Source organism: Talpa europaea, assembly GCF_964194135.1.
Source record: "Talpa europaea genome assembly, chromosome: 6".
Classification (NCBI taxonomy): Eukaryota; Metazoa; Chordata; class Mammalia; order Eulipotyphla; family Talpidae; genus Talpa; species Talpa europaea.
The window spans coordinates 20,941,583-20,964,033 of NC_140072.1; positions in this window are offsets into that span (position 1 = coordinate 20,941,583).

Consider the following 22,451-nt stretch of genomic DNA (forward strand, 5'->3'; position numbering starts at 1 on the left):
AAGAAAGGAAAACCTGAACTGGGCTGAGTCACGTCCTATGTTCTCTGTCTGTCCGGAATAGCGTCAGGCTTGGCTTCCCTTAGTGGGAATCTGCCCTAAATGTGGTGAAAATAAAGGGTTTCTTTAAACTTGCGACCTAGCGTCAGACGGTGCCCGAGCTCGTTTCCCCAGAGTAGCTTACGTCAACCTTGAAATGAAACTGCAAGGTCTTTTTCTGATCAAATTAAGTTGATTCCAGAAGAGCAGAAGATTGCAGTCCGGGTACCGCAAACTGGTGGACCGTAGGCAAGTTGGAGGAGGCAGAAGGAAGGTAGGCTTTTATAAAGTTTTAGTCGGAAATTGGAAAGAGCTGTTTCGGGTAAGTTCATTGAGAATCGGAGTTTGTGGTGGTTTTTCATTGGCTGAAGGAGGGGGACAGCTTCTTGTGGCCGGGCAAGGAGGTGTCCTGTGAACTCAAGGGGAAGCAGGTCCATCTGAGCCCTCCCTCATAGCTACCGACTCCATTTTGAATCAGGTGCCTTTATTCGATTTCACACCGGCTCCTTTTATAACTTTCCAACCAGAATAACAGCGACATTTGAAAATGCTCAAGTGGTAGCGAAATTCATTCCGCAAATATTTTGTCTCCCACGCCCACATGCTAGCCACTCTGCAACATACTAAGGTGAACAATTATGTGAGTTAATATTGGCAAAGCATTAAGCATGACTGGAAGGAGGGAGTTGTTTCGTGAGTATAATTTCTGTTTCAAAAGATGAAAAGGGGGCCTCCCTGGTGGCGCAGGCGGTTGAGCGCAGCACTGTAAGGCTGTCAGCAGCCTCTTTAGTGAGGGTTCCATCCCGGCCAGCCAGGGAGATACCCACATGGCGTGGCAGACTTCTCCTGTCTCAACCACTGCTCCCCTGAGCAGTGTATTTCGTCAGTGTGCCCGTTCTGCTCCCCGCTCTGTCTCTGGTGAATCCTCTCACCCTTCTGCACATCCGGTCTGTACCCCGTTCTTATATAAATAAATATTTTTAAAAAAAAGATGAAAATAGTTCTAGAGAGGGATGGTGGTCATGTTGCACAAAAATAATAATGTACTTTATGCCACTAAGCTGGTTATGCAAACTTAAAAATGATTGACATTATGCACATATAATTTTACATTATGTGCATTTTACAATTAAAAATATGAGTATGATTATAGGGGTATGTGAATATGCAGAGGAAATAAGTACTTAAGGATTGATAGGAGCCATATTTTTGGACTGTAATTGTCAAATAATTAATTTGATGGGTGGGACAGAGTTGGGGGATGAAAGATGAGTTTATAGGTTGAAAGATATTCTGAAGTTAATAACAGAAAATAAGATTTTCCAAGTATGCTTTGTCCATCTCTGGACAGCATGGAAACCCATCCTCAAGAATACATGTTAATACCAAAATTTCCTATTTCCAAATCATATTGCAATAATTTGTCCCATATTAAACAAATTACTTGTATAGTCAAGCCTAAGAAAGTGTTGATAATTAATTTAAAAGCACTATCATTCCCTTGTTCTTTCTTTTGAAACCGCAAAGGGATTTAAGTGTTAACCTCTAATTGGCCTAGAGCTAGAACTAAATATACAACAATAAACAGCTTTTGGGTTGCTGAGAAAATATTCTAACTCAGGTGATAGTCACCTACCTATCTGAACATTACTCAAAATTGATACTCTAAGAGAATCAAATATCTGGTTTTCTGTAGGTATTTGACTATACACTCAAGATTCTAATAAACTATCCAGTTTACTCAGATCCTCCTAATTATGTAGAGTTAAAGCAAATTGTTTTTGTTGTGTTTTGTTTTTTTTTTTTTCTGACTCCTAACTCCATTTACCTGTATGGTGTGTATGTATTAGTAGAATTGAAAAATTACTCTTAGGACACAAACACTGTCAAATTTCTCATATGTTTGCAAATAAAATGCTACCAGGATGACTTTAGTGGTCTCAGAATTTTATTCTAGTCAAATTTACCACATGGGATGCTTTTCATTTTTAATTAAATACAAATTACCTGGTATCACCCCACTTTGATTACCCCGTTGTGAAAATAGGATTTGAATCACTTAACTTATATGTAAACCCATAGTAACCTGGCATTCAACATTATCTATTAAAGTGTTTCCAAAGGAATGTGATTATAAGAAAACTGACTATGGGCTTCCCCGGTGGTGCAGCGGGTTAAGCGCAGCGCTGTGAGGCTGTCCACAGCCTCTGCAGCACAGGTTCAATTCCCGGTCAGCCAGGGAGATTCCCACATGGCAAGGCAGACCTTTCCTGTCTCGCCCACTGCTCCCCTCTGCTATATATTTTGGTCGTCGGCCTGTTCTGTTCCCCTCTTTGTCTCTGGTGAATCCTCTCACCCTCCCCTGCCTCTGGCCTGTACCCCAGCTCTTGTATAAAAATAAATCTTAAAAAAAAAAAAGTAAAATAAAAAAAAAACAACGAAAACTGTCACTTTATGGCAACAGAGCAATGAAATTAGAAAGAAACTAATATAGAATAAAATGTTAATTGATGTTTTTGTAGATTTTAAATAATTATTGAGAAAGTAACAGCAGAAAGTAGTTAAAATTATAGAATGCTTGTACCAAGTAATATTAAAGTAGCGATATTTCTTTTCAATGCCTACCACATACCTCTCTTCCCACATGGTACCTGGTCACTGCAATTGCTCCTCGGCTTCGAGAATATCCTACAGGAGACATGCTGTGACTAGGTTCCAACTAGGTAGTTATTTCCTCTTTAAGCTCCTTCGGCTTTTGACTCATACTGCTTTTTTTTGGAGAACTCTACTCCCAGTTTCAATTCCCTAAACCCTTTTACTTAACATTTCCCTGATTGCAACCTTATAGCAACTCTCCTTCCCATTGGTCAAATGCTAATTTTCCAACCTTACCATAGATCTGGTAAAACCACAGGTTGCCCTGCAGCCTCACTTGTTTTGATTAATCCATCAGTACTCAGAGGTTTCTAATTAAGAGGTTATCTCATTTCATTGTCTAACTTATCTCCCCACGTTTATTTCAAGCTTTTATTTCCTCCCAACTCCTAGATGATAGATGAAAATGAACACGTAAACATGTTTACTCACTTCACATATTTAGAAAAGTTGTCTCTAGATTGATTTTTAGCCCTTGATTCAAAATTAGAAAGTGCTTTTATAGAAAGGACTGCTTTATAGAGAACTTCATAACACTTGATTTGTTTATATTAATCTTTTAAGTTATTTTTTGTATGACAATGTATTTAAATTTTGCACACATAAAATTTATCATGGTGGGAATTTAAGTAACAAAATTTGGTAAAGGTTATTCAACATATAGACCACCTAAGAGGAATACAGGGAACTACTGAATGCAGGACTAGAAAGTATCTACTTGTCAAAACATAGCTTATAGTGACTGCTGAAGATGTTGCAAAGCAAAGGTAAGACAATGATGAAGGTACATGATAACTTCTTGAGAAAAGCTAATCTAATTGACTAAGTTTATTCAATAACTAGGGAAAAAAATCAGAACTCAAGAAACAAAACTAAAAAGAATTTAGAAATCCATTATGTTGACCAAGAATGTAAAGAAGGTTTGCTTGCCCAACGAGGGAAAGTTACCTCCCTTCCATTTAAAAAAAAAAAAAAAATCAAGATACTTTTGAGTCAGAGCTCTAAGTCCAGTCTTCATTAGTAAAGAACATTTAAATCTAATTATTCCAGTGTGATAGAGTTGGGGCTTCTATGTCAAAGATCAGATTTGGGTCTTGATCAGACAGAACCATCTGAGCAGGTCGGTCACCAGAGGAAGGAGGCATGGTGTCTGGTCAGGGCAGCACCCTTAGGTGACAAAGGGGCAACACAGGGAAAACATGGACAAGCATAATTTATTTTGTGGCCTCCTTTAGGACTAAAAATTGTAGAACTATCATGATAGAAATGTAATATATTTTCTCCTTAATTCTTCTCTTCAGAAGATTGTGATCTTGTTTTTCCATATTTTTACTCACCACTAACTTTCCCATAAGAAAGTTCTTCTAACCTTGACCCACCAAGCTGATATTTTTATGCACAAATAAAGTGACACTGAGTTTGTACCTCTGTTGTGGCAGTCTTTGGATATATTCCAATATCTTTATCTCCCAGAGCCTAACCACTGCTTACATTTAATGAACCTTTCATTCTGAATTATTTGTCTCATGACTAATTCCTTTAGGTCAAAAAAAAATTAGAAAACTAATATAGAGTGGAAGAAAACAGACCCATGTTGCCCAGATAATGGGGTGGTGGTTGAGGGTAAGAGAATGATCAGAAAATGGACAAGAGGAAAACTGCTGAAATGGAAATATTCTATAACTTGAGTGTGAGGGTAATAGTATTTCTGTGTGTACTTAACAAGCAGTAAGCTTAAAATAAGTACATTTATTGAAGGAAAATTTTAACTCGATAATTTTTTTTAATGTGCCTTTATAGCCAAGAGATGGAAACTGCCCAAATGTCCATTGATAGATGACTGGATAAGCCAAGTGTGGCATATGCATAAAACGGAAAGTTTTCAGCCTTAAAAATTAATGAAATTCTAACAGGTTACAACATGGATGAAACTTGAAGACATTTACAAATGAAGGCATCACAAAAAGACGTGGATGACTCCACTTATGTGAGGTATCCAGAGTAGGCAAAGGAATAGAGACAGAAAGAACAATAGACTGGTTGTGGGATGGAGTTGGGAATTTCATGTTTAACTGGCATATCTCCAGTTAGGATCATGGAAAAGTGCAGCTGGATGGTGGTGATGGCTGTACATAACGTGAATGTAATTAATGCCACAGTGTACTAAAAAATGATTAAAATAATTTAATGCTATGTGTATTTAATCACCATTTTTTCTTGAAGGATTTGACCTCATTGAATCACTTGTAAGCATTACCCTGTCCCCTGTTCATTTAACATCTGATCACCTAAAAGTAAATTTAAATCAAACTTTCAAAGTTAGTTCATATACTGTATGTGGTAATGATAGAGGGATTGTTAACTTGTTAATAATCTTTCCTGTTTTACCTTTTCATTGAATCTGCATGCTATACTGAATTTATATAAATTAATTTCACTAAAAAGTAATACAAAAATAATAAAATGGGCTACTATCACTTGAAGACTTGCATTCACAGAGACGTTTGAGAGACTTAGTTCCCAAGAGAAGAAAATCAGTGGAGATGGAAAATCTCTCTGGCCCAGAGTGGGGGGAAAATGAAGACCAAAAAAGAAGCCAACTTTCAAACAGAATTAGTCCACATCCCATTGAACTGGGGGAGGGTGGAAATGAGTAAAAATAAATAAATAATAAATAAATATTTAAAAATATCGGTTAAGAACAGTGACAGGCTGTCAGAAAGTGACACTGTGAAGACTGGCAGGATGGTCTCAGGAGACCAGGTGGCATCAAGAAGTTCTTCCAGGTTACAGGAAGAATAGGCACAAACAGTTCAGAGCATTTTACAATTCACAAGAAACTACGAGTCTGGATGACAGTAGATGAGAAAAATGATCACACTTTGTGTCTGACCCAGGTTGCACATGTAATGTTGGTCATATGTATTATGTCCTGTTTTCTGGTGTGCTTCTTAATATCAATTTCTTATAAGGTGATTTGTCCCAAATTTTCCAGTCTCCTCAGAGTTAGGATGAGGGACCCGTAGCACCAGCAATATTCCATGACAACAGCCAGAGTTACCCCATCCCAGATTTGAACTGATGAAGGAGTTACAAGAATGTTAAAATTGCAGTGTCCTGCTCCTTTGGAATTTCATTTGCTCAGATCTTTGTTTTCCATTTAACTTCACTCTGTGTAATTTTGCTACCAGAGATATTGAATTTTTCTCTTGCCATCTTTAGAAAAGAAAAATTTGTTGTGAGTGGGGTTGAATGGGGTAGGACTGAGGATGGAGATGTCTCATCTACACACACTGTTTTCTAAAGCTGTAGGTTTAATGGGGTTTTTCTTCTTTTTTAAAAGAGCGGTCAAAATATCTTGACATCAAAAGAACTGCACCAATGTTACTGCATCAAAAATGGCCTCATCGAAATGCTACAGATCTAAATAAACCACTTGAGTCAGATAGAGGTTGGGTCTACAAAAGCAAAATAATGTTGCCTATTAAGACAATTGTTTATATAATGTAAGCAAACACATGTAATTGCTCAATTTTCTGCTTCATTTGACTAGACAGAGAAATAAGCTAATTGTTTCTAATCTGATAGCAAAGGATTAAGACTAGGTGTCTCAGAAATCCTTGTTTATTGAAGAAAAATGTTATTTTTATTCTATGTTGTGAAGAGTAGTTTTGTAGCTCTGAAGGATTGATTTACCCATGGAAAACTGGCTTAGTGTACACCATAAATGCCCCTGAGTCTCACCAGACTGGGAGTTCCAACAGAATGAATTAGCATCAATGTCTGAATTCCAGTAGCTTGGCCAACCTCCTCCCATCTGACTGCAGGATTCCAGGCACTGCCATCACCTGAGTCAGCATGGAAAGGGCAGGCCCATCAGGCTACATCTTTCTACCCAGAGAGCCCAGCCAGGCCACCTTCTCCTCCTGTTAAGGAATGAACTGTTTCTCCAAAATTCATAGGTAGAAGTTTTAACCCTTGTATCTCAGAATATGACTATTCAGAGATAGGATTTTTAGAGAGGTTGAGCTAAAATGAGGCAGTTAGGGTAGGGTCCTAAACCAATCTGACTAGTATCTTTATAAGAAGAGTTAAAAGCAGCAGGGTACAAACTAGGCAATAGGTCATGTTAGGACATAGCAAGATGGTGGCCATCTGTAAGCCAAGGAGAGAGACCTCAGGGAGAAAAAACCACCTTTGACTTCCAGCATCCAGGACTGTAAAGAAACAAACTTCTGTTGTTTAAGCCACTGTCATGGTGACCCTAGCCAATGAATACACCTCCCAAAGTCATCCCAGTGATTTCTGGAAGTCCCTATAGGGAACCTTACTTGATTGAGCTCAGGACAAATATGCTTGTGTTCCTTCTTCTGACATCTCTGTCAGCCCTGGTATTGGTCTCTACTAGAAATGGCAACAGGGTGATTTGCTAAGAACAGAATCAGACCTTTCCCCTTACTACATTCCACACCTAAGGAGAAATTATAAAAAATGATTAAGTTCACTTATACATAGAGAGGCCAACTAGGTTGAAAGGGTTCAGGGTGCTCCCCATTCAAACCAAGTGAGAAGGCTTCCTTAGGACTAGAGAAGGGGCAGAGCTTGAATGGAAGATAAGAGTGTCTTATCAGGATGACTACTGAGATGGAAGACCCAAATACCAGTGCCCCTCTGGGCCCTGTGAGGAATACCATGAGAGAATTCTTAGGAGCGTGAGACCACATCTTCTAGAGTTTGGGGGCATGTGTGAACTTATGAACTGGGGTTTCCTTTTGACTGGAGAATTCTGAAGAAAGGAGGTTGGAAGATCACCCCTGATAACAGGGTCAAGAGAGGGCAGCAGAGGGAACAGGCCACACTTACACCATCTGTTGAGCAAGGGTTATGATTTTCCTGGTGGCCAACAGGGTACTGCACAGAGAGCTAGATGTGAGTCATTCTTCTTTTTTTTTTTTTTCATTTTAACTTCTTTTTTTTTTTTTTTTTTTTTTTTTATAAATTTTATTGTTATATTCCCCATACAATTGCAGCCCCCCATTCTGACCCCAATCCCTCCCCTCCCGCCCGCGCCCCCCTAAAAGTGTCTCTGGTTCATAGTTTTTTGTTGATTTTGATTTTCACTTTCTTATAGTTATTCATTTTCCTGGTCCCTTATTTAAGTTTTCTAGATTCCTGCTATGAGTGAGACCATCCGGTATTTTTCTTTTTCTTTTTGGCTTATTTCGCTGAGCATGATCCCTTCCACCGCCATCCATGTTGCAGCAAATTGCATGTGTTTATCTTTTTTGAATGCTGAGTAATATTCCATGGTATATATGTACCACATCTTCTTGATCCAGTCATCTATTTTTGGGCATTTGGGTTGTTTCCAAAGCTTAGCTATTGTAAACAGTGCTGCTATAAACATAGGGGTGCAGGTGTTCTTTGGAATTGATGTTTCTGTGTCCTTTGGGTAAATACCTAGGAGTGGAATTAGATGTGAGTCATTCTTGAAAGGATTCCATCAAAAAGTTTTCAGGGCTGGGCCTCACTGGTGGCGCAAGGGGTAAAGTCTCAGCACTGTGAAGCAATCCGCAGCACCAGTTCAATTCTAGGCCAGGGAGCTGACCCACATGGCACAGCAGACCTCTCCTATCTTGCCCACTGCTCCCCTCAGCAGTGTATTTCAGTCAGTCTACTTGTTCTGCTCCCCACTGTGTCTCTAGTGAATCCTCTCATCCCACCCCACCCCCACAAACACACACACCTTTGGCCTACACCCCAGCTTTTATTTGCATATAAATAAATCTTAAAAAAAAAAATTCAGGGTTGAGATGACCCCAGCAGGAGGTTATCTCCACCAAAGAGGAGGAGGGTATGCAGAGGGAGGGTGGGATAGAGACAGAGAAAGAGCAAGTCAAATTCCTCCTGCTGCTGGCTCCCAGGTCAGGCCTGGGCAGGGGAAGTGAGGAATGCTGACATGCATATGAGATGAAAGTTGTTTTTGACATTGAGTCAGACTTCTTTGTGCCTGAATATAAGATTATTCTTATTGATGAAAGTGACTGAAAAACCTTAGAATCTGACCAAGATGCCATCCAGAGGTGGGGAAAGGCAATTGGACAGGCTGAGATAATAGGGAAAGCAGAGCATTTTTCTTCTTGCACTGAACCAAATCCTACCCATTTAACCTATCAGCTCCAATATACTCAAAACTCTAAGTTCTAACCACTGTGGGAAAACACCATGCAGCCCCTCATCTCTTAGTTTGTTCCCACTCTCTGCCACCCATGTGCAAAGCCCAACCATTTTCTTTCCACAGCAGTGTCCCAATAATATCAATTCAAGCAAATGAAAATGATGAAGGAGTTTGCTATTCCAATACAATCAAACTCAACCTCAACTGACATCTTCTGGCACCACTACACCAGTAATTAATCTACATTTCAAGCCACCAAATAAAGACAACACAGAGTCAAAATAGTATTCAAGTGTGGAAGTACAGATGAGGATCATCTAAATAAAAAGTCAACCACAATTCCAGGCTGCTACCAGAATGCAATGCAATTGCTGAAATAGATTATGGATTAAGGGTAAAATCCACTGAATCTCTGGTCCCATCATGAAAGAGTGACAGATGGAGAACATTAGCTACAGGAAAGCACAGGGCCGTGTTGACAGCAGTTCCGTGTTGGCCACTTTTTCTCCCAGGAAGGAGTAGAAATCTATAGTGAGCATAGGACTAACTGTGAATTTCCCTGAAAAAAACAGTATTCTTGGGGGCATTCCTGGTGACCTAAGAGTTAAGTCTCAGTGCTATCACTATCAGGGCCTGAGGCCTGTTCCCCAGCCAGGGAACTGACCCACATGGCACAGCAGGCTTCTCCTATCTCACCCACTGCTCCCCTCAGCAGTATATTTCAGTGGATCTGCCTGTTCTGCTCCCCACTCCATCTCGGGTGCATCCTCTCACCCCCAGAGCCTCTAGGCTATACCCCAGTTCTTGTATGCATAATTTTTTAAAAATAAACCTTTTTTAAAAATCCAATATTCTCATAAAGGAGAAGCACCACTTAAACATTTTAAACATGCAATTTTAGAGAAACTAGAGAAGAGATTTTATGCTGTGTCTTTTTAGACCTGTCTGATTTGTGGGGTGTGGGTGTGGTAGATAGTGGTGAAAGAAGTTTCCAAAATAAAATGTAATACATAGAAGTTTCCAAAATAAATTCATTTGATGGTTAGGGAAAGTTTGAGGGGGAAGTACAGTTCAGGTGAAGGAGACAAGGTGACTTTTTGCTGTGACATGCTTGAATTTGGATTACTATTCATGCATCTATCAAAGTTTATAGCTTTGGTATTTAACAAATAAATCCTCCTTTGCTGAATATCTGGTCTAATGCTATCATAATTTTATTTGTCAGAAAATGTTTTTAATTATTCATTTTCCCCTCTTTGTTGCTTTAGTTCACTTTGTCACAATCCTAAATTTCCCAGCTTTCCAATAGGGAATCCTGTGTACACATTTATGGGAAATGTCAGTAGGATAGAAAAAACTAAGTGAGACAATTCTAAAACCTCTTACTCCTGGTAATATTTCACTCCTTTGTTCAATAATCTTTCACTAAGGGGATAAAAAAAGAATCGAAACCTAAGAAGCATCAGAGACCATTTCCTCTGTCATAAGCACCTGAGAAGTGTTTTAAGTTACAGAGAACTGAAAATATCTCCACCATTCTCCTTGTAAAATGCATCAAGAGACAAGAGCACATGGATAAATTCTCCTATTCAGACAAAGGAGAGACTCTAAGCCTCTTATTATGGGGTGGGTCCTACACAGGAATAATTTATAGGTGGATTTTTTTCATATGAATTGCTTAAAGATCAATTTGTTTCCAAATGTGTTCTATATCTGACAGTGATATTAAAACAGTCTCCCCGAGGCAAAGGGGCGTAAGCTAAAAACTGCTTTTAATACTCCCTCAAGCAGGCATTGATTGCATATGTGTTTAATAATAAATGTTAAATGACCCAAAACCAGACTCACTTCCAGTGTCTAATAAAATAAAAATATTTAGTTCTTTGAAATTAAATTCTTTAATGAAAGAACAGCTATAAGGAAATATGGCACTTTACATCTTCCCAAAAAAAGTCAGAAAAGTAAAGAATTACCAAATTACTAACTTCTACATATTTCATTTGCAAGTAATGTTGGTTTATACATGCATCAAATTATTTTTGAAATATGAAACTTCTTGTAAGTGGTTTCATAGAACATAATATTTTCATTTATATCCCTGGAATTTTTATTAGACTCTCATGTTCCTTGAATCACAGAAAGTTCTTTCTTGTGCTTCATAATTGCATTATCACATTGCTTATTTTGACAATTTGAAAATACCTGGTTTTAAAAGAAATGGTACAACACACCATTAGCTGCTGTTGTGTGATTTTTAAATGCTTATGTTCACTCATTCAGCTCTACTCCAACCTTCAAATAATACTCCTGATCCATCCCCCCACATTAACTTTTTAATTAATTAAAAATTAATTTCTTCAATTTTTTACCCACCTCCACATTAATTTTTCCCCTACCTCTTAAAATTTTCTATGCTATTTTTCTTTCCTTCTATAAGATTATTTTCACTACTTTCTAATTCTTTCATCTCTTTCTTTCATTCTAATACTTTCATCTCTTTCTCCATTCTTTCATTCTCATTGGCTCCCAGTAAATTTCCCCACCCTATAAATCTGTTTCATGAGACTTGGACTCAAGTCATTCACATGTTTTGATGAATAAGCAACATGTTATGTGCACGTGTGTACACACACACCCTCCCCCCACCTTCATCTCACAGTCATGTCCAGTTACCAGGGTGGACAAGGAAGGCCTGCTGACCAGCTCCATCAGGCTGGGCTTACTGGGGAGTGGTGAACTGACAGGCAGTGGGAGGATGAGAAGGGGCACACCGTGATGCAGATAGTGAGACTACATTCAAGTTATTAGCAGAACAAAGTAGTCACAAGATGTGAGTGGGCCCTATAGCAACCTGGTTCAAGTTCATCAGGGTATCCAACCTCACAGTGAGCAAAGCACAGTGATGAGGGGTCCAGCAGCAGGCACATCTAGAGACTCCATCAGGCAGAGAAGAGCATAGGTTTACAGTAGACTTCTGGCAAATAACTGGGCTTCTTCAGGACATGGCTGCTCTTAGAACATGAGGAAAGATTGTAGGATGTGGTCCAGAGGGGAAGTTACCATGAAGCTAAGGATAAGTATGCTTCAGGGAACCTCACTTGCCCTAGGCCCTCAAAAGATCCAGGGAGAGGCCCCAGCAACGTGATCCAACAGCACTGTCAGTCCTCAGAACATTATTGAATGGATTAGTCAAAACACAAAAGATTTGTTTGCCCTGAAATCTTAGAACTCCTGAGAAACTTGAGAAATTTCTTTCAAGTTTGAAAATAACCCAACACATTTACCTGAAAGTGTTACTTTTAGTTATGAACCTGAAACTATTAACTATCAAGAATAAAGAAAAATACTGTGATAAATTATGTTCAAGGAAAGACTGAATTTTCTATTGTCTGTGGGACATATTATGACAAGAGTGTAGCCTCGGATGAAGAGACAATTCCAGAGTAACAGCCAAAATGTAAGGGGAAAGTATTGTAGAGGTGTATTAGAAAGTCACTTATTTTAATATGTCTTTTTTCTGGATTTTATAAGTGTGATATATTTTCTAAAACAGTGAAAACTATTTGTTATAGGCCTTAGGATCCAGAAAATTTAGATAAACCCCTAATCAAGTGGCTACTATTAATAGGCGGGTGAATCAGACAGATATGGCCTGACACCTCCCATTACTTACAAGTAGTTAGATCTGCATGAATATATCACATTTTTTTTAAAGATTTATTTTATTTATACAAGAACTCGGGTACAGGCCAGATGTGCAGGAGGGTGAGAGGATTCACCAGAGACAGTTCGGGCAACAGAACAGGGACGAAATACACTGCTGAGGGGAGCAGCGGACGAGACAGGAAAGATCTGCTGAGCCATGTGGGACCCTCGCCGGATGGCGGGGATCAAACTGGCACTGCAGAGGCTGCAGACAGCTTCACAGCGCTGTGCTCAACCCCCATGCCACCAGGGAGACCCACGAATATATCACTTTTAAAGTTCTAGTTAAAACTGAAAAAAACTGAACTATACTTCATTGTGTATAGCATGTGTCTTCAAGGGAGATCTTTTAAAGCCAAACAAGGTGTGTATGTGTGTCAGGTGCTACTAGTCTATAATGTCTAAACTGGACTCATTCCCTTCCTGGTCACACAGATGGACTCCATTTCCCAGGCTCCCTTGAAGTTTGGTCATTTGAATAAGTTCTAGCCAGTAGAATGTGGACTAGATACACACCTCTCTTCCAGCCCCAGCCCACTGAAACCTCCCACACATAAGCCTTTATTTCTTCCCCCATGCTGACTTAATGTATACAAGCAAAGTGACCTTGTCAAACACTGCCTAAGATGACAGAGCCACAAAATGGAATGAAGCTGGGTCTCTGGTTCACTTCTGGAAGAAAAACAAAGTTGAACATCCATTTTGGTCTTCAAGTTAGGAAGAAATAAAGTTTTTGTTGCATAGCCTGGGATTTAAGATTTTATCTGTTACAACTACTATTGAAGTCTTAATATTGTTTCTTCTAGGTGGAAGAACAACATTTTGTTACACCTAAGTTTAATAGGATACTGCTTGTTTCCACATAAAAACATGTATTTGAATATACTTTTTTTATGTATACAAATGTTATCTATGGGCACAATTTTTCTCTTGTGAATCCCATTTTTCATTGCTAGTTACAATAGACTTGTAACTAGCAATAACTAATAACTTGTATTTGGAGAGGTGTGACCCTACATCCCTAAATATATACAGTGCAATTCCACCTCTGCCAAACCCATCACTGCTGTTGGGACCTCTCATTCAGCATGATGACTGACACGTGGCCATCCACAGCTTCTGAAAGGAAAAAGTGATGTGTGATGATGGGGGATGAATGCCTTCTTACCATTTGTTCTAGAGCCTCTTGCACGCTGGTGTCTTAGAAAATTGCTAATGGACAAATGTTTGAGTTTTTATAACTCGGGTTTTTCTAGTCCATAGACATTAGGAATTTATAGATGTGGGGCTATGGAGTTGGAATCTAGGGATAATTTTGAATTACAGATATTTCATGGCCATCCTATCTCTGAGATTTACTTTAGTGAATTTGTTCTGGCTCCATCAGCCCTTAGGATGGAGTCCCTCAAGCAGACTCTTTGGAACAGCATACAGATGTTCTTGATGGATCAAGTTAACCAAATGGGCTGGAATCCCACCTTCTGCTCACACATGATGAGCTTGAACCAGTGACAAGTTGATAAAATTGCTTTGTATATACTGAAGTCTCTTAGAGAATAGATTCTTCAGTAGTTCTTGTTTCTCTGAACTTCCCTGAAGACAAATCTGGGCAAACTAAAGCCCCTAATATTGGGAACATAAGAGAGATTTCAAAGAAGGAAGCTACCTATAATGGGACTCCAAGTGCCAGTCTAATACCTTTTAATAACAGTCTCTGAAATGGGAATAAAGTTAATATTTATTTTACTCTATTACTACCATATGGCATTTTTTAAATTGGGTTTTTGGAAAGAAAAAGGGAAGGTAAAAAAAGAAGGGAAGGAGGAAAAAAGAACGAAAGTAAGGATAGAGATAATTTACTCCCTGAATAATTTAGGAGGAGGGAAGTCCTTAAAGGATTCTGGAGATCAGAAATCATCTCAGCAAGGCCTCTGGCCTACCTCGTGACTGCTGTCTTCACCTCTAAGACAAAATGGCACCAGTTAATAAGCAGCCACAGAAATCACCCACAGACCTGAAAGATAGTGAAGCTGACTATCTAAGCAGGAGGAAATGATGAGGCTTTGATGACACCAGTCACAAGTGCAAATAACGAACATCCAAACTGAACAAACCTGTGAGTCTCAAACTGGTCAGCATTCCTGACTTCCATAGAGGTAACAAACACCCAAGGGCTAGTTAATCCTCACCAGATTTCCTCTCCCTGCAGCACTGAGACTGCAGTGGGAGTATGTCACTTTTTGTGGCTTCTGTAAATGAAGATTTTAGAGCACACTCACTCATTTACATGCTGCCTATGACTGTTTCACATGGCAACTGCAGCATTGAGTCGTTTCAATAGAGACTCTAAGGTCCACAAAGACTAACAGATTTCCTGTTTGGCTTCACACAGAAAAAGCTTGCCAGTCCCTGTACAAGGGGGGCCAGGCTCAGAGGCTATGCTGAGACAGCAGCAACCTTTGCTACCAGGAAGTGTAGAATTATGGATTCCTCCTGCGCAGCAATACTTTTTCTTCCTAAAGCCATGGAACAGTTTCCAGGAAAGAACAGAAGGGAAGCAGACTATTGGGAAATTATGCTTTCCATAATGGAAAAAAAAAAAAAACAGCTTCAGGATATGTTCATTTTGGGGGCATACCAATTATTGCTGTTTCCCAAGATTTTTCTACAGCCCTACCACTATCCACTGCTCAGGGAAAAAACTACTATCTCTAAACTCACAGGTAAATCAATGATTTTCTAATATTGGGATATAAAAGTAGATCTGAGCATGACATGCACAGAAAGAATCTCACAGAGAAGAAAAAACGGCCTATCCACCATTGAAATATTGAGTAAAAGTTATTTCTGTATAAAATTTTATAAGTTGTAGCTAAATACCCAGTTAGCTCATAATTTTATTTCTTTACACTGCTGGTAAGAGCCACAGAGAAGGGCATTAGCTAAAAATGTTAAGCATAATCTGAGGCATGAGGTAGGGCTCACAGAAAGTCTCTGAATAGTAACTAAATACCACTTTTCAAGACAGAAGTCTCAGAAGGTAATTTTTAAATGATAATATCAAATGTACTCTTTATAATGAAGGTTAAAGGAAAAAGATGCTGTCAAATATTTTGGGACTGAGAGTAAGTTGGCACAAACTTCCTAGAGGGCACTTAGGCATATATATATATATATATATATATATATATATATATATATATATATATATATCTCACCAATGTCCAGTCAGCAGAGGAAATTAGTACAGGGATTGATTAGAAAATTGAAATTTTGATTAGAAAATTGTTAGGCTGTAGGAACCAAAGGGAAAGATGATAGACCCAGAGGCAATTAATTGTAGGACACTAACTCTACACCTTGAACTAGAGGAGCAAAAGGGGAAAGTGGTATTATCCAGAAGCACTACAAGCCCTGAGCAGAGCACCAAGAGACCACAATCCTGCTGATGTTTCAGGACTTGCTTTGTCTGGAGCCTATCATCATCTGCAGTTGGCTACTCATGGAGCCAGAATCAGGGGGTGGAAAAAAGGCTTCTACCCAGCAGGCAAAGGAGACTGGGAAATGTAGTTTGCAGACTCCTAGCCCCCTATACAAAGGAGAGTGTAAAAGAACAAGCACGGTAGGAGAATCAAAAAAGAAAAGTCTAGCACATGCATCAATAACATAAGGTATAAAAGTCTATTGTAACATTTTTCCTATAAAAGCGTTTAAGGAAATAAATATCAAAGCACTGAAAGATTTTTGTACAAGATGCTTGTAATGGTGTCATACTTGGTAATATTTGACATGTCTGGTTTCTTCTTCCCTTCCCTACCCCTCTGTGGTTGGGTGCAGCCTGGTTACTAGATCTGACCAGTGAATTCAGAAGTGGCATGTGTCACTTCCAGGATGCATTTAATTCCAATGTCGATCTCTCCAGGGTTATTTTTCCCCCCCTGGCATGGTGACTAATGGCATTTGAGATGACATTGCTCTTTTAGATTTTGCCCTGACATGACTATGATATTCAGGGATCTCTTGCTAACCCATATGTGAGTGAAAAATAAATCTGTTATTCTGAGTCACTAAGATTTGAGGGTTGTTTGTTATAACAACATGGACTAGACAAGTCTGGCTTGCACACATTCAATGAGTTATGAAAGCAGAGATTACAAACCACCCAAGTGTTCAATATGGGAAAATGAAATAACTTAATCCCCACCCATATATGGAATATATTGTTACCAGTGGAAAGTACTTTTGAAGACTATTTAATGAGATGAGGACATCTTTACCATATAGAGTAGGAAAAAAAGTATAACAATTTATATAAATGAGAGCCATACATGAGATTATATGCTATATGCAGTAATACTTAATGATGTTAGTTTTTATTGTAGAATCTAAAACATAAATGCCATAGTACTGGTCTAAATCGATGAGCCATACCAGAACTGGACACACACTTTGCATCCTGGCTGAGGTGGCTCCAAGCAATACCTTATCTTGTTCCTGTGGCTGTGGCACCAGGCAACCCTGCACTCCCTGTGACACTTGTGGGCATGGCCCGTCAACATCTCACCTTACCAACACTCTTGCTGGGGGTTTGCAATGATGCGGGCATTGAGTTGAATGATGTATAATTCATTGGGCGACCGCCCAGCAGGGCCTGAGAAGTTACACGTTGCAGGCAGGGGTGTGGGAGGTGTCACTGACTCATGCCTGTACTCTGGTTTATGCAGCAGATGCCACAGTTGCTGCCTTGGATCCAGCCTCCCCGACAGCTGAAGGAGGAACCAAGTGGTACAACCTGGAAGTGTGGGGGAGTAATGTTCTGCGGAGCAGACTTTGATCAATTGGAAACGGAAGCCAGAAGAAAATGCACCCTTACACCCCCAGAACAGAGATGTAATAACTCCATCAACATCACTCTGAAGACACCCTTCAAGAACAAGCAGTCAACAGCAAGTGTCTCCCAGTTGTGGCCAGCTTCATAATCCACCCTCATATTTGCTCTCCTTTCTCCTTTGCCTCATCCTTCCTGATGCCTGGACTTGCACTCCCTAATAATGTCTTTTAAGGTTTAGCCTCAGGTTCTATTTTCAGGGAATGGGCCTAAAACAGTCATTTATAATTTCATAGATATGTTGTAACTCCAAGTATTTGAGTGATGCATCTAAAATAGTTCACATGTTCCTGTCTCCATCTGCCTCTTGTGCATCACATGCAAAATCTCCCTCCAACATCTCCCTCTACCCTCCACTTCCAGGAAGAAACAGATGTGCACACAAGACACAGAGCATACAATGGAGCTTTGAGTGCCGTACTTGCTTAAATCTTAGCAAAGTGGTGAGATTTTAGATCTTTCACAATTTTAGAAATGCAAAGGAAAGAATACAGTGACATTCTGTTTCCCAAGAGGTGATAGCAAGTGCGAATCTTGCTAAAACAAGCAAACATGTCTTTTCTCTTGCTTTGTCACAAGGAAGTTCCATCATAGTGTGTTACAACTATCACTTTAAAAAGACTGACAGCACCAAATGTGGGCAAGGATGTGAGAAACCATCACTTTTATACATGGTTGGTATGGACATAAAATGGTATCACCAGTTGGAAAATGGTCTCAAGTCTTCTTAGAAACCAAATATATTCCTATGTGTAAACATATAGCAATGTTATATACATGACCCAGTAATTCTACACCTAGTATTAACCAGAGACATTCTTAAAGCTGACAAAAATCACTTATACAAAAATGTTTGCAGAAGCTTTACACCCAGTTGTCCCAAATTGGGAGCAAGAATGCACTGATAGAGAATATATAATTAACTGCTATATGTTCTTGCAATGAAATAGATACTGAACAATAAGTAGGACTAAATTATCAATAGGAGCAACAACCTGGACAAATCTCAAAAACATTATGCTGAGTGAAAGAAATATACACTGTGTGACTCTGTAAAACCAGTAAAATGAACTTTATGGTAAGGAAACAAAAATCAGAAGTTTTCCTCTGGGAGGTGAGTGGGGATTGACTTGTAAGGAGCAAGAGAACTTTCTGGGATAATGAAAATGTTCTATATACTGTTAGGGGATTGGGTTACACAGGTACATGCAACTTTCAAGACTGGCAAAGGTGTACTTAAGATTTGGGTATTTTACAGCATGTGATTTTTACATCAAAAGAAAACTACTTTAAATAAATATTAAAGTCTAGTTAGTGATATGGATGCTGAGGTATTTCAGGGTAAATGTGCTAATGTTTGAAATTTACCTTGAAGTGCATCCAAAAAATGAGATGGATTGACAGACTGGTAGAAGAATAAACAGCACACTGATAAAACAAATATGGTGGGCCTCCCTGTGGCACAAAGGGTTTAAGCACCGCACTATGAAGCCAATCTGCAGCCTCTGTAGCACAAATTCAATCCCCGGCCCGCCGGGAAACAACCCACATGGCGAGTCAGACTTCTCCTGTCTCACCTGCTCCTCCCCTCAGCAGTGTGCTTCAGTCAGTCTGCCTGTTTTGTTCCCCATTCTGTCTCCAGTGAATCCTCTCACCCTCCCACATCTCAGGCCGTAACCCCAGCTCTTGTATGCATAAATAAATAAATCTTTAAAAAAATAAAATAATAAAGCAAACATGGTTATATGCTAATGATAGTATCTACTAGGTGGGTATTCATTATAAAAAATTTTCCAACCTCTGTATAGGTTTGGAAATGTTCCTAATATTGAAGAAAAAAGGGCTGAAAGAATGGAGTAAGTAGAAACATTAACTGCATCATGAGATATTAGAGGGAGTTACAGGATACAATTTAATGCTGACAAACTGAATTGTAGAAGCCCAAGTACTAGATAAATACCAAGAAAGATGGTATTATTAACATTGGAAAGCAATGAGAGAAGGGAGAAGAAAGAAGATGCAAGCTAATTTTATTCTTTAAAGATTTATTTATGCATACAAGAACTGGGGGTACAGGCCAGAGGTGTGGGGGTGAGAGGATTCACCATCAACAGATTGGGGAACAGAACAGGCAGACTGACTTAAATACACTGCTGAGAGGAGCAGCGGGCGAGACAGGAGCGGTCTGTGGCGCTATGTGGTAGCTCCCTGGCGGGGATCAAACTCGCACTGCAGTGGCTGTGAACAGCTTCACAGGTTGCATCTTAACTCCTTGTGCCACCAGGGAGGCCTGCAAGCTAATTTTATTTTGGTAAAGCATGAAAACAGCACACATTAACTAAGAAGAAAGGAGTTACCAGTAATTTTAAATAAAAAACTAGAGATCAAACATACAGGTTATATCAATGAATGTAAATGGCTGACCTAAGATAACTGCAGAATTTAACTGTACCGTCTACATAAAAGACTGCCTAAAACAAAGTAATTCAGAAAGGTTAAAAGTAAAAGGTTAAAGTTATACCAGTCAAAAGTGAACAAGAAAAAAGCAGGGGCCAAATCTTTGATACTAGATGAGGCAGGATGTAAGCCAAAAAGTATTTAACAAGACAAAGAAGATATTATAGAACTGTGTGTCCAATTCAGTAACCAGTTACGACAAATCAGTGACTGAGCATTTGAAATGGAAGTAATGTGACTGAGGAACTAAATTTTTATTTTATCTAATTTATTAAAATAATGCAGAAACCATTTTCATTATTATAGAAAGTTCAACTGGAAGGTGCTGCTTTATCATGCCAACTCATAATGAAGATGTGATTTTTCTTGTATTTGATATCTATGTAGCAAATGTAGCATCTACTTTTGAAAAGCAGAAATGATGGAAAGAAAGTTTCTCCATAGAAGACAAAGTGAGTAGAAATACTGAAGTTGAAAAATATGCCATAGCAAGGCAGTGGACTAATCTCCTTAACTTCTTAAAATATCTTAACTCTTTTCTCCAAACACAAGGTTTGCATTTGCAACCCTTGAAAATATTTGGTGATGGTACTAAAAAATGTTCAGTTTTTCTAAAGATTATATCTATAGTTCTATAAAAAGAGGTATTAGAATCTATGCAATGGGCCTAAAAACATGTTTCATCATAAGCATACTAACCTTCAGAACTGTGGTGAGAATGAAATTAATGGGAATTTTTGAAGTGTTCTGAATTTTTAGGAAGAAAGTCATTGCATAAGGATTTCTGTTTTGGCCTTTTAACAAAGTACATGGGTCCCCAAGGAAAAACCATCTTTGTCCTGCTTCAACTATTCACCCTAATATAATCCCTCAGCACACCAGCCCATTGGCGGAACAATGCTCCTGAGTCAGCTGACATTTCCTCTGACAATAGCTATTTACAAAACTTTTCTTGAGACTTCCTGACTTAACCCTGAGGCCTGATGACCTGTAGAATAATCTAAACTTCTGACACTTTAGTGGGGGTCAGGCAGAAGAAAAGAGTCATATTGGTCTTCTCTTTTACATGAAAGACCCACCAGTGGCCCACCACCTTCTGATTCCCAGCATGGGAACAAGTATAGGATAGCATGGTCCACCAGGGAAACAAAGAAATGGAACTTTACCCAAGCCATTAAAGTCACCTCTACAGCCTTCTCAGATGATGACCATATGCCTTACAAGTACTATTCTAATGCCATAGACCACCAAACACTTTTTTCAATTAATAGGCGTCATAGTATCTAACACCTCACAATGCCAGTGTGAAGGGTGTGTTAGCCTTAATAGTGATGGCTTGATAAGTCCACTGCAGGGAAGCCCAGTTTGCACTCTCTCTATATTTGATTATAGGTAACTTGGTTTCTATTCTTTCTCCTAGAGGGACAAATTCACTATGCTAGGAAAGGGGCAACAGAATTCCCACAACATATGAGATTTGGAGGATTCCCTTTTATGCCTCTGAAATATAAAAGTCCAATTTTCTAGAGTATACTTGTCTTACTCTTTCCTGTCAGTTTCGAGTGGAACAAGGAAGGTGCTCAGCAGGTCTTTTCCTGGAATCCTGGGTATGGCCTAAGGGTAGCCACCTTTTATCTGAGTTTGCAGGGCATAAATAGGTCAATAAATGTAGCAGAGGTCTCAAAATCAGAGCCTAGACATGTGGCCCAGAGTTCATCTTCCGAGTGGCTAGATGGAAAAACCCAGAGAATCAATTTTTGGTCTATGTATTCAAGAAATACTCATTGGGAGGTAAATACTTGGAAACCACTGTTCAAGAGGCTGGGAATCTGTTTATGAAGAACAGACACTCCTCCTAAAGGAGCCTTAAGTTTGGCAGGGAGGAGACAATGACAAAGACTATAAAAGTGGGCAAATGAAAGCAAATTGGAAGAGTCCCCAAATCAAGGGCATGTATTTGCAGCAGGTTAACACACCAGCTTGCCTGGGCATGATGGGTACATTTATGGAGATTGAAGTTGGATGATGGAACCAGTCAACCTAGAGCTTATCTTTCTTCAAATTTTTTTTACTTGAAAAACAGGTATAATGATATGTTTTCAAATGCTTTGAATTCCATGTGGGGGGGAAATAATGGTCCCTGATGGGAATGCAAAATTGATCTTCATTCCGGCATGAATTTTTTCTGGGCTTTTTGATCTTGTCACATTTTGAAAGCAGTGTGCCCAGACTCCAATCAGGGCACTGGGTACTGGTCCTGTACTGCCATCAAGAGCGGTAGAATCTAAGGCACATTACATATCTTGGAAACCTAACCTTATCTTTTTTTTTTTTTTTTTTGAAACCTAATCTTTTCATTTATGAGATGATTGGGTTGGATCAGGTGATGTACCATCTCAAAATTTTTCTGATCTTTAATATAATTCAAAGAAATGTCATCTACTAACCCAGTTTTACCCACATAAGTACTGTTCATGATTAGGAAAATTGCCTTGTTTGGCTTATGGACTGCTCTAATTTCTGTTAATTTAG